Raw genomic sequence first — 12,863 nt, 5'->3', positions numbered from 1 at the left:
TAGTTAATTTGTATGCACCGAACTGGGACCATACAGCTTTTGCCAATAAATTGCTGGCTTCTATTCTCAATCTGGATTTGCACCAGTTTATTCTGGGGGGGGGGGGGCATTAATTCTGTATTGGACCTTCAGGTGAATCGATCGAGACATAATTCTGAGTCCTTTGGGATGGCAAAGGCACCATTAGCCATTATGGAACAGATGTGGGGGTGGGCAGAACCATGACGATGTTTACCTCCGAGTGAGAAGGACTTTTCCTTTTTCTCTCAGGTACATCAGGTCTACTCTCGGACTGATTTTTTTGTGGTGGGTAAGTCTCTCTGGGGTGAGGAAGGTGGAATACTCAGCAATAGTTATTGTGGATCATGCTCCACATTTTGTGGATTTGGTTTTGGAGCCAGGACCCTCTCAGTGCCCCCCATAGAGACTGTATAGGTGTTGTCGGTGGGCAAGTTTCTGTGAAAAACAGTGAAAGGATGGAGAGGCAGAGGTTAGCGGGTTCCATTCTTGAGGTAGGCCACCAGTACTCCCTTGTCCCAACATCGGAGTTGTTAGCGAGTAGGAAGAAGTTGCAGGTGGAGTTTGAGTTGCTACCCGAGAGGGATATTTTATTAATATGGGGAGAAGGTCAGTCATCTGTTAGTGCACCAGCTGAGGTAGCAGCCTGCCTCCCAGGAGATAGTGCAGGTGAGAAACTTGCGAGGCAGGTTGGTCTCTGTCCCAGGGAAGGTCATTGAGGCTTTGGTGGCATTTTTCCGCAGACTTTATAAATCAGATACCCCAGAGGAGAGGTGGCCCATGATGGAATTTTTGGATGGCTTGTCTATCCCAGTTGTGGAGTGGGAGAGAAGAGAGGAGCTGGAGTCCCTGTTGAGCCCGGAAGAGATAATGGAATGTATGGGCTTAATGCAGCCGGTAAAGCTCTGGGCCCGGATGGATTCACGATTGAATCTTATAATAAATTTGTGGGTCAGATGATCCCATTGTTGTTAGATAAGTTTAATGATTCCGTATCCCAGGGGGTATTGCTAGTTACACTGGAGCAGGCATCGATCTCTTTGACTTTGAAGAAGGGTAAGGATCAGACAGGGGCTGGGTCGTTTCTCCCTATTTTGTTACTGAAAAACAATGCTAAGCTGCTGGTGAAGGTTTTGGCAATGCTCTTGGAGCCCTGTCTTCCAGGGTTGATTGCAGAAGGGTCAACAGCAATCAGCCAACATATGTTGACTACTTAATATCACCTTGTCCCCCTCTCAGGCCCCTAAGCCAGAGGCGATTATTTCAATTGACGCTGAAAAAGTGTTTGATGGGGTAGAGTGGGGTACCTATCTGAGATCTTTGGAAGGTTTGGTTTCAGGATCAAGATAATATCTTGAATCCGTCTTCTATACACGGCCCCCAAGGCAAGTGTTCATATAAGCTTGGGTTATTTCCAGTTGAATAGGAGTTTGAGGCAGGGTTGCCCATTGTCCCTGCTATTTGCCTTGGCAGTTGACCCTCTGGCCATAGCATGTAGGTCACCGGCAGGGTGGAGGGGTTTCATGAGGGGAGAGTGGGAGCATGGGGTGCCCTTGTATGCTGATGACTGCTGTTATTTCTAACAGATCCACTCTCCAATGTAGAGGAGATAATGAAGCTACTTAGGAGTTTGTTTCCTTCTCGGGGTATAAGTTGAATCTGGACTAAAGCGAATACTTCCTGGTGAATTCCCCGGGGAGTGGAGCCAATTTGAGGGTGTTGCCTTTTTGCTTGGTCAGGCCTTGCTTTCGTTTTCTGAGAATCCAGGTGGTCCATGACTGGGCCTTGCTGCATAGACTTGATTTACTAGCCTGGTGAATGGGGGTAAATCTGACTTGGAAAAAGTGGGATAACCTCCCTCTGTCCCTGGCAGGCAGGATCCAGACTGTAAAAATAAATGTCCTCCCGAGGTTTTAATTTTTATTTTTATTTCAGTGTCTTCCCATTTTGCTGCCCAAGTCTTTTTTACTTAAGGTGAATAAATTGATATCTTCCTTTATTCTGGCAGGCACAACCCCACAGATTTGTGGTCATTTCAGCAGAGGGAGAGGCAGTCGGGGAGGTCTTGTGCTGAGTAATTGGTTATTTTATTATTGGGCTGTGAACACTGAAAAAGTACAGGGGTGGCTAAAGATCCAGATTCCATTTGGGAGCGGATGGAGGCGAGTGCTTATAAGGGTACTAGTTTGAGAACCCTTGTCACTGCTCCGCTTTTGTTTCCCCTCCGCAAAATTTACTTCAAGTCCGGTAGTGGTAAGGACATGGAGACAGTTCAGGCAACATATTAAGTCGGGTGCCATGTCAATGTTAGCCCCAACCTGCAGAAATCATCACTTTGTTCTGCCAGGTTTGGACTCATCTTCGGATCATGGGAGAGGGAGGGGCTGGAGAGGTTTGGGGACATGTTCACAGACGGGAAGTTCACCAGTTTTGAGGAATTGTTGGAGAAATTACAACTGCCGGAGTCTAATTTATTTAGTTTTTTTCAGGTTTGTGGCTTCTTGCGTAAGGAGATCCCTTCCTTTCCCCTACCACCTTCACCCTCTCTTATGGACAGAGTCCTTTCATGGGCTGAGTTGGGGATGGGGGGGAGATATCAGGTATTTCTGGTAAGATCTTGATAACGGAGCAGGCTCTATTGGAGGCTGTCAAGAGGAAGTTGGAGAGGAAACTTGGCTCGGTTTTTGATAGGGTGTGTGTGGAGTGAAGGTCTTCACAGAGTCAACTCCACCTCCTCATGTGCTAGGCCCAGCTTGGTTCAGCTCAAGATCGTGCATAGGGCGCATCTGACCAAGGCTCGGATAAGTGGGTTTTTCCCAGGGGTGAAGATTAAGTGCGAGTGTTATTCTCGGGTCCGGCGAATCATACACACTTGTTTGGTCATATGCTAAACCTGTACGCTTCAGGGTCTCCTTCTTCAACATCATGTCAGGAATTACTGGGATTGAGCGAGAGCCTTTCCGCTCATGGCCATTTTCGGGGTTTCAGACTCGCCAGAGCTGCAGGTGGGGGTGAGGGCGGATGCTCTCGCCTTTGTTTTGTTGATAGGCCAGGGACGAGTTCTACTTGGGTGGAGGACTCCGGCTCCGCAAACTGCCTCGTCTTGGCTGAGTGACTTTATAGAGTTTTTGTATTTAAAGAGTACTTCATGTGGGGATTGGCAAAAGGGTTCTCCTCAAGATGGCAGCTTTACATTTTCTGTTTCAAGGAGCTTCACCGTCAGGTGCTGGGGGTGATGGGAGGGGGGGGGGGGGGGTTGGTTAAGTTTTGTTTTGATCTTGGGGGGTGAATTTGGGAGGGTGGTTAAGTTTGGAGTTGGATTTGTTATGTGTTGGGGTTGTATTGTGTTATAATGAAAAATTCTCAATAAAAATATATTTTAAAACAAGACACAATTTGTAAAAATTCTTGGATAAGTTGTAACTGTTTCCGGTCTTGTGATTCCTGCATTGTTTGATGAATTATGAACAGAAAACACTGAACAATGCTCAATATTTTATTCAATTCTCATTCGCATAACAAAGCCGTTGTCCTTGGCTTAAACAGTGACTTGATTATACCCAGTGCTGAGTGTTAAAAACAGAATAATGATTATAATAATAATCTTAACCTCAAATCGGAAATGAATGTGGAATTATGTAAAACAAATGACTGTTCTACAGAATGGCATTGGTGGGAATAGAACTAACATGTTGAATAATAAAAACAAATGGGAAGGTGTTTTCTGTGAAATTTCCCAGAGTGGCAATGAACAAAGAGTGGTTTCATTTATTACCTTTGACACTGTAGATGGATGGAGATAGTACTTTCACCCTGTTTGTTTGTCTGATTGTTAACAACCTCTCTCAAAAACTATTGGATGGATTTCAACAAGACTTGGTGCACAGATAGGATACAGCCTAAGGAAGAATTGATTTCATGTGGAACCGAATCCAGGTCCTGGAAGTTTTTAAACAGTCAGTTAACATTGGGTGATAGGGCAAATTGACTTTTCTTGCAGAACGTAGTAGGATGCTTTATTTAGAATGTTATTGATTGTTTTAGAATGTTGCGGATTGCCTCCACTGCTGTGGTGGAATTCGCCACTGCTGTCAAAATGTGATTTTTCAGAGCAGGTTGTTGGACGTGGATTGGCTTGAAGATTCCTCAGTGAGATGAAAGTACTGTTGTGGGCGGAGTTCCCAATGCGTTGGGCAATCCAGCGTTGCCGGAAAAATGGGACGATCCATTTTCGATTTTCCGTACCCCACTGGAAATGGCACCGAGGTTCGCGCCCCACGCCAGCGGGAGGATGCAAATAGGTCAAACTGACCCATTTGCATGCAATTAATGGGCTGGGCACGGGATTTACATAGGTGTGGATTGGTGAAGGTGTTTCCCAGTGTGGTCCTGGTGCGGTGACATCGCAGTGGTTCAGGGGGGCACCCACAATACTTCAGCGGCCCCCAACGTCCCACAATGCAAATCCTGCCCACCAGACTCCCCATAACAGAGTGCCGCTCCAAAGACCACCCATAATTAACCACAATATTTATAAACATTTAACTATGATTGGCAGGGCAGCACGGTGGCACAGTGGTTAGCATTGCTGCCTACGGCGCTGAGGACCCGGGTTCGAATCCCGGCCCTGGGTCACTGTCCGTGAGGAGTTTGCACATTCTCCCCGTGTCTGCGTGGGTTTCACCCCCACAACCGAAAAAGATGTGCAGGATAGGTGGATTGGCCACGCTAAATTGCCCCTTAATTGGAAAAAATAATTGGGTACTCTAAATTTATAAAAAAAAGAAAAAAAAAAACTGATTGGCAGCTCTTGGCCACACCAAAAGCACTTAAGTGCTTTCCATAGATAATAGGAGAAAGTGAGAGCACATAATTGCTTTTGATGGAATCAAGAGTTGTCAATCATAGCTAGATGTTTACAAACATTGTGGTTAGTTCCATAGCAAGTTACTTTGAGATCCATTCAAGAGTGAAGTGAAATGAAATTAAACAAAAATGGCAATCCGATAGTGTGGTTTTAGATGGAATTCCTCGCAAAGCCCACCATGGATAAATTTGGAGGGCAAGGGGTAGTGAATCACCTCTGGGCACTTCTTCCAGCTCAAGTGCAAATCAGAGGCCATTTATTTCTGGTGGAAACATAGAACATAGAACATAGAATAGTACAGAACAGAACAGGCCCTTCAGCCCTCGATGTTGTGCCGAGCAATGATCACCCTACTCAAACCCACGTATCCACCCTATACCCGTAACCCAACAAACCCCCCTTAACCTTACTTTTTAGGACACTATGGGCAATTTAGCAAGGCCAATCCACCTAACCCGCACATCTTTGGACTGTGGGAGGAAACCGGAGCACCCGGAGGAAACCCACGCCCACACGGGGAGGACGTGCAGACTCCACACAGACAATGACCCAGCCGGGAATCGAACCTGGGACCCTGGAGCTGTGAAGCATTTATGCTAACCACCATGCTACCGTGCTGCCCCAAAACATAGGGCGGGTTTCTCTGTTCCGCCACACCAGATTTCTCACCGTCGGCATTCTCTGTTTCGCCGGCTAGTCAATGGGGTTTCCCATTGTGGGGCAGCCCCACGCCATCGGAAAACCCCCGGGCTGCCGGCAAAACAGAGAATCCCAATGGTGGAGAATTAAGCCCATAGTCTTCCAAACGGAGAATCCAGCCCAAGACATTTCCCCCAGCTTTAGTTACAGAGCAACTACCAAGCAGGGAAAATCCTTAAGGAAGAACTGCGTAATAATGTTGAGTTAACACAGCATGATGAAGGTATGTTTTTACTGAGTGCCCTCTTCACTTGTTGGAGATGTATATAGTGGAATTTAACAGAAAGGTGAATTTATCCTGGTTTTGGATTGAGGGAAATAGTGATTAAGATTTTAAAAGCAAATTGCTGCGGACGCTGGAACCTGAAACAAAAACAGAAAATACTCGACACTCTCAGCAGGTCTGAGAGTAATCTGTGAAGAGGGGATCTAATGTTTCAAGTCTGGTTAACTCTTTGTCAAAGGGATTAAGATTTTTTGAGGTTTGTTGACCCAATTGCTAGAGAAATGGAATAAGGTACGGAGACTGTAAATATTCTGTCACTCCACAGTGTAATTTTAGCATATGTGTCACCACTGTAGAACCTGCATCTTCATTGAACTTCTTTATTGTTCGTTCTTGGAATGTGGGCATAGCTGGCTGCACCTGTACTTGTTGCCCATCCCTAACTGCCCTTGAATTGAGTGGCTTGCAGCTCACTAGGCCATTTCAGAGGTGGCAGCTAAGACTCAACCTGTAGGCCAGACCAGGTAAGGATGACAGGTTTCCTTCCCTGAAGGACATTCATGAACCAGATGGGTGTTTACGACGATCGGTAATGGTTTCATGGTAATTAGACTTTTAATTCCAGATTTTTGATTGAATACAAATTTCACCATGCACCATTGTGGGATTCGAACCCAGGACCCCAGAGCATTGCCCTGTGTCTCTGGATTACTAGTCTAGTGACAATACCACTAAGTCACTGCCTCCCCTACAGTCACAAGCTGTCTAAAATGAATGAAATTAAATGAAATGAAAATCGCTTATTGTCACGAGTAGGCTTCAATGAAGTTACTGTGAAAAGCCCCTAGTCGCCACATTCCGGCGCCTGTCCGGGGAGGCTGGTACAGGAATCGAACCGTGCTGCTGGCCTGCTTGGTCTGCTTTAAAAGCCAGCGATTTAGCTGAGTGAGTTAAACCAGCCATATAAATCTCTTATATGAATCTCTGAGTATTTAGAATCCCTATTCAACGTTACATGTTCTTCCTATTACAACAGTTCATCTTATGCGTGCATATATATATATATTCTGTTACGGCATCGTGGACAAGTGCATGGTCAATTCCAGCCTGATAGGGTCCTGACTTGCTAGCTGCTTAACATAACTGAACAAAGATGGCATTCTCCAGAAGGCCCACTTTCTTCCTTGAAAGTTTCTGACTTGCATCACCAACCACAGGACCCCATAGGAGAAGGCTGAAACTTCCACCTGTACCAATTGGCTGCTTGCCAAGTCTATCAAACATCATCATGGGTTCTGCCATAAAACCTAAAGGATATGTTTTTCGACCAGCCCATCAGAACAGGGGTTTTTCCAGTGTCCAAAGACTATAATTTAAATCGAAATCCCAAAGGTTGCAGTAACTTTGCAGCAGTAACCATAAAGAATGTCAATCAGAACAGGCAGCAGGACGGGAACACAGGACAGACAGACACAATATCCTAACAATTCCAAGAAAACTTTCAAATGCATATTTTACAGCAAGGTTTGTTGTGTATAATTTCACTCAAGTTAGGCACGAAGAGGGCAATTTGGGGAACTTCAGACATTACATTTTACACTGCAACCAGTTAAAAAACTCTAGTTCCATTAATTATTGGAAAAGTTAAAATTTTCAGCTCTGACTGTGAGAAACAAGGTGCAAATTTGTAAAAGACACTACAAGGACACAATCTGTCAGTTGGAGCCAGCTTCCAGACAGAAACTCCACAGGTGATAAAACTCAAGGCTGTATAACAATGTGGGACAGTTACCATTTGCTCTGGCTTCGGGGTGTCTGTCGATAGCAGCAGGGAGGAATGTGATTGGTAGCTACGCACTAGACATCAGACCACTGATATCGCTAATTGCAAGACAACATATATGTCTTTGTCGTGATTGGATAGTTTAATTAAGCATCCTGACGTTTGATATGATTGGTTAATTATTCTCATACTATGTCTGATATAAACCTAATCAATAGTCATGATTGGACATCGATAACTAGTAACAAATAATTGGTATATGCTAATTTATTGTAACCAAATAAAAGTATATCGGTCTGTACCATTTTTGAATCTGTGCTCTCTCTGGGGTCCAACTTGGAATGCCAATAGCCCCTGCTATAGCTAGTAATAAAGGCCAGATTTTAACTTCAAGAGACTTCGTCTGGTTTCTTGTGAGTGGAAAAGTGAAGTACACTATAATCGAACAGCTGTACTTTTCTCCACAACAGGCACCAAATAAAAATGTTTGAGCACTCCAAAATGGTCCTTATAATTAAGCTGCTGTTGTGACCAGCAAAGCTGGAAGACACTATTTGCCACCTGCATATAGGCCTAAATTTTCGTAAAGACAGAGAGATTCTCCATCATTTTGAAAATGGCTGCAGAGGCCCAGAGCAAGAAGTCCTACCTCTGAACACAGACCCAATCAATTTGAGGGGAAGGGGGAATGTTCTGAGTTGTACATCCATGGCTTATGGAGGCAGCTGCACATGTTAAAGTTGATCTTATTTGCTAGTGGGATGGCAAAGCATGACTTGTGCACTTTCGACCTGGTAGCAAAAGATCTAAAGCTGCTTCAGTTATTTGCAGAGGTAGGAATGTGCTTTTTCAAAGATACATTACCCTTCTAAATATAGTCCTGGGACACCTTTTAAAAGGGAAGGTGCATGTCGGGATTGTTAAAAGTAGACTTGAATGTGTGCAGAAAATAGTTAAACTCAATAGGATGGTAAGCTCATTGGAACTGTCAAAAGGAGCTGACAAAGCATTCAAAACCCTGCCCTTTAAATGTTTGGAAATAACCTGCCTGCAATGTTAAAACAATATCAGTACTTTTTTGAAAAATATTTTATTCAAGATATTTTCATATAAACAACAAAAGCAGAAGAAAAATCATACAACATTATAAATAACCAACACCCACCCCCTCCCCCGCTCCCCAGTATCGTCCCTCTCCCATCCTACCTTCCCCATTTTAACCCCCTTTCACCCCCTCCCCTTTGCTGACCCCTCAATAAAGAAGTCAATAAATAGTTTTCACCTCCAAGTGAATCCATCAACCGACCCCCTCAAAACAAACTTGACCTTCTCAGGAATTCAGTCAGGTTGCTCACCCACATCCCCGCTTTCGGGGGCTCAGAGTCCCTCCATCCGAGCAGGATCTGTCTAAGGGCTATCAGCGAAGCAAAGGGTAGGACATCAGCCTCTCTCACCTCATGCACTGCCAGATCTTCCGACACCTCAAATATCGCTACCGCTGGACTCAGGGCCACCTTCATCCCCAGCACCTCGTACATTACATCCGTAAACTCCTGCTGGAACCCATTCAGCTTTACCCAAAACATGTGGACGTGATTCACGGGCACCCCGTGCACCCGCCTACACCTATACTCTGCCCCCTCAAAAACCTACTCATCCATGTTACCATCATATGTGCTCCATGAATTACTTTAAACTGAATGAGGCCTAGCCTCACACAATGAAGTCACATTCACCCTCCACAGGGCCTCCGCCCACGTCCTGGCCTCCTAACTCTTCCTCCCACTGACACTCTATATCCTCCACCAGGGCCTCCTCCCAGTCCATCGACTCCTTGCGGCCGTCGGACAAATTCCCCTCCCCTATCTTCTCCTTCGACAGTACCTTGTCCTGCAATCCCAGGGACAGCAGCCCAGGAAAGGACGACACCTCACTCCTCTCAAAATCCTGGACCTGCAGGCACCTAAAACCCCTGGACAACTCATTCTTTCAGGTCCTCCTGCTTCGCAAATCTGCCCGCTCTAAACAAATCGCTGAATCGCTCAATCCCTGCCTACCATCCAAGAAACCACGCATCCAGCCCCCTGGTGCAAACCTATGGTTGTCACAGATCGGTGCCCACACCGAGGCACCATGCAGTCCCAAATGCCGTCTCCACTGCCCCATACTCTTGAAACCAACACCACCACTAGGCTGAGGGAGTGTTTGGCCGGCGAGAACAGCAGAGGTGCTGACAGTAAAGTCCTCAAGCTCATTCCCCTACACGATGCCACCTCCATCCATCCCACGCCGGCCTCTTACCCACTACCCATTTCCTGACCATGGCGATGTTCGCCGCCCAGTAAGGGTTCATCATGTTCAGCAACGCCACGCACACCCCCACCTCCCCCATCGCCCCCACTACAGAAAAGCCCTCCTGACCCAGGGGGGGATCTTCCCTGCCCACACAAACCCAGAGATCAATGCATTGACCTTTTTAAAGAACGCCTTTGGGACAAAGATTGGGAGGTTCTAAAACACAAGCAGAAACCTTGGCAGCACCGTCATTTTTACTGTCTGCACCCATCCTGCCAGCGACAGCAGCAGCACATCCCACCTCTCAAAGTTCCCCTTCATCTGCTCCACCGAGTCAAGTTCACCTTGTGCAGCTGCGCCCAACCCCGTGTCATCTGAATGCCCATATATCTAAAACTTTCCCAGACTATCTTAAATGGCAGCTCCCCCAAACTCCTCTCCTACCCTCTAGTCTCAGATTCTTTCCTATATTCAACCTGTACCCAGAGAACTGGCCAAATTCCTCCAAGAACACCCATAACACCCCCAATACCGCCCAATGTGTCCGAAATGTATAATTAATAGCAGGTCGTCTGTGTAAAACGAGACCCTATGCTCAGTACCCACCCCCCCCCCTCCCCCCCCCCCCCCCACCCCCGCACAATCCCTCTTTAATTCCCCCAATGCCATAAGCTCCAAGTGGCTCTACCACTAAAGCAAAGAGCAACAAGGAGAATGGCCACCCCTGCCTCGTCCCCCAATGCAACCCAAAATATCCCAAACTCACTTGGTTCATCCACACATTTGTGACCTGTGCGTTATATAGCAACCAGTCCCAGTCCACAAACCCCTGCCTGAATCCAAACCACCCCGGCACCTCCCACAGATATTCCCACTCCACCTGATCAAAAGCCTTCTCGGCGTCCATCGCCACAACCACCTCCACCCCCTGCCCCTCCAGAGGCATCATCATTACATGGAGTAGCCTCCGCACATTTGCCGACAGCTGCCTCCCCTTCACAAAACACATTTGATCCTCGCCTATCCCCCCCCCCCCCCAGGCCGCAGTCTTTGATTCACAAAGCCAACACCTTCGCCAACAGCTTGGCGTCTACATTCAATAATGATATTGGGTGATACAACCAACACTGCTCTGGATCCTTGTTCTTTTTCAATATCTGGGAGATGGACGCCTGTGTAGGGAAACATAATCCCCTCTCCCTAGCCTCATTATACGCCCTCACCAGCAGTGGCCCCAGGTCCCTCCAAAAACATTTATAAAACTCCACTGGAAACCCTTCCAGACCCGAGGCCTTCCCTGCCTGCATCGCCCCCATGCTCTACATCACCTCCCTCAACCCGATTGGAGCCTTTGATCCTACACCAACTCCTCCTCTACTCTGGGAAACTCCAGCTTGCCCAGAAACCACCGCATCCACACCCCCGCACCCCCCCCCCCCCCCCCCCCCCCCCATATCATCTCCGTAAAACTCCACAGATACGCCGTTCACCCCCTCCGGATTCAACACCACCCTTTCCACCTCGTCCTTTACTCTGCTAATCCCCCTCGCCACCTATTGCTTCCTCAACTGGTGGGCCAGCATCCTACTCACCTTCTCACTGTATTCATATACTGCCCTTCTGTAACTGCCCCGCCGCCTTCCCCGACACTAATCCGAACTCTATCTGGAGCCTCTGTCTCTCCTTTGGGGTGTCCGAATACCTCTGCCCACCCTCAGGATCTCAACCACCAGCCTTGCCATCTCTGCCCACTCCGCCTTCGCCCTATGCGCTCAAATTGAGACACATTCCCCCCCGAACCACTGTCTTGAGCGCCTCCCACAAAGTGACGGTCATGGCCTCCCCCATTCATACAGCTCCACATATCCTCCGAATGGCAGCCCTCACCCCCTCGCACACCTCCTCATCTGCCAACACCCCCACAACCAACCTCCACTGTGCGTGCTGCCCCCATGGTCCATTCACAAATCCACCCAGTGCAGTGTGTGGTTAGAGACCACGATCACCGAATACCCTGGGTCAACCACTCCTGCCAGTAATGCCTTATCCAGCACAGAAAAGTCGATCCAGGAGTACACCCTGTGCACATGGGAGAATATTGCTAATTCCTTCGCCCTTGGCCTCCCAAACCTCCATGGGCTGTCCCCCCCACCATGTGCTCCATGAACCCTTTCAGCTCCTTCGCCACTGCCGACACCTTCACCGACCTCTGGTTCAAGTGGTCCAATTCAACCTACGTCGACACTACAACGAAGAAAGTGCCTATACTTTCTCAGGAAATGAAGGAAATTTGTTATGTCCACATTGACTCTTATCAACATTTACAGATGCACCATAAAAAGCATCCTACCTGACTGCATCACAGCCTGGTATGGCAATTGGTCAGCCCAAGACCATAAGAAACTACAGAGTCGCGAACACCGCCCAGTCCATCACATGAACCAGCCTCCCATCCATTGACTCTGCCTTGGGACCCCCTCCCACTCGGTTATTCACTCTTCCAACTTCTTCCATCGGGCAGGAGATACAAAAGTCTGAGAACACGCACAAACAGATTCAAAAGGCGGCACTATAGCAAGGTGGTTGTCACTGTTGCTTCACAGCGTCAGGGTCCCAGGTTTGATTTCCGGCTTGGGTCAGTGCCTGTGCGGAGTCTGCACGTTCTCCCTGTGTAGGTTTTCTCCAGGTGCTCCGGTTTCCTCCCAAAAGACATGCTGTTTGGTGTATTGGAAATTCTGAATTCTTCCTCAGGCGCCAGAGTATGGCGACTAGGGGATTTTCACAGTAACGTCATTGCAGTGTTAATGTAAGGCTACTTGTGACAATAATAAAGATTATTATTAAAAACAGCTTCTTCCCCACTGTTACCAGACTCCTGAATGCCCCTCTGATGGACTAATCTAATCTCAGTAGTACTACACTCATGATCTCATTGAATGGCGGAGCAGGCTCGAGGGGCCAGATGGCGTACTCCT

Source organism: Scyliorhinus canicula, chromosome 9, assembly GCF_902713615.1.
Source record: "Scyliorhinus canicula chromosome 9, sScyCan1.1, whole genome shotgun sequence".
NCBI lineage: Eukaryota > Metazoa > Chordata > Chondrichthyes > Carcharhiniformes > Scyliorhinidae > Scyliorhinus > Scyliorhinus canicula.
This window is presented reverse-complemented; position numbering follows the sequence as displayed.